The sequence below is a fragment of the Gavialis gangeticus genome, unplaced genomic scaffold, assembly GCF_001723915.1.
Source record: "Gavialis gangeticus isolate Ggan-Ray unplaced genomic scaffold, GavGan_comp1, whole genome shotgun sequence".
In the NCBI taxonomy this organism is placed as follows: domain Eukaryota; kingdom Metazoa; phylum Chordata; order Crocodylia; family Gavialidae; genus Gavialis; species Gavialis gangeticus.
This window is the reverse complement of record NW_017728964.1, coordinates 5469702-5471050: the sequence shown is the minus strand read 5'-3', so window position 1 is coordinate 5471050 and position 1349 is coordinate 5469702.

The window sequence follows — 1349 nt, the reverse complement described above, 5'->3', positions numbered from 1 at the left end:
GTGGCAGTGGGCTGTGGGATAGAGTGTGCTGCCTTTCATTTTAATCATGGATTTGGGGGGTTTTATCAGAGAACTTGCAATTTTTTATCAGGGAAAACCAGGATCCCTGGCTATTACTTTTATTTTTTTTTAGTAAGGTGGGTGAATTTGGTGCGCAAGGAAGGTGGAAATAAAAATCCTGACTATGGCCAATAAACTAGTGGCAAGCAGGTGCTCTACATGCTTCCCACAACCATTCTGTCAATGTGTCTCTTAGCTGAGGCAGGGCTTTTCAATCATTATTTGCAGCACCCCAACCTGCACTAATATTTGTGTACTAGTGAACTGCCCATCAAGAATGATTGTGGGGATGGGCAGGTGGGCAGGGACAGCGCATTGCCACCCACCACCCCATGCTGCCGCCACCTCCCAAGGGCTGGGGGGGTGTGGGGGGAGTTTGCATGCGCCACGTCCCCCCCCACACCACATCCAGCCCCACGCCACCTCCTCCCTCGCTTCGTGTCCAGCCCTGCACAATCCCCACCCAATCCACCCTGCTATGGCCTCCTCCCAGGAGCAGGCAGGGAGGGGAAGCTTGCATGTGGCTGGCTGCAGAGCGGCGAAAGCACAGGGCGGTGGGTGGTGGCAGCAGCAGCTGTGTACAAGGTTCCTTCCCCCTTCTCCCTGCTGGTGGCAGGTGGCGTGGGGTGGTGGGCAGCAGTGCTCTGTCTCCGCCTGCCCTGCCCATCATTCTTGATAGGCATTCTTGATGTAGCACTGACTGGAGCCACACCCCACCGGGAACCAGGCCCCACCCCCACAAGAGCATTATGCACAGACAGATGGACTAAGCCTATATGTGTGTGTGTATATATATATATGTTTTACACACACACACGCACACACACACGTACATCAATTGCCCGTAAAGAATGATGGGGTGGGGCAAGTGGGCAGAGTCCCATGTCTCCCCCGAGTCTGGACCTGCTCCCCCCTTCTCTCCTGCCCCTTGGGGTCTGGGCCCGCTCCCCACTTCCCTGCCGTGGTGGCGGGGGGAGGGGAGGAGCGGGCCTGGGCCTGATGGGGTGGGGGTGGTGGGGAGGTCCACGCCTGAGGGTGGGGAGTAGCCAGCCTGCCACGGTGGTGGGGGGAGAGCAGAGGGCCTGCCCAATGTGGTGGCAGTGGGGAGGGGGGAACAGCAGGCTCGGGGCTGATGCAGGGGAAGGGGGTGGGGGAGGAGGCCCACTCCTCCCCTCCCCCTGCTGCTGCTGTGTTGGGCTGGGCCCGCTGCTCCTCCCCCCACCGCCATGGCAGGCCAGCTTCTCTGCACCCTTGGACCCGCTCCTCCCCTCCCCCCTGCTGCCATATCA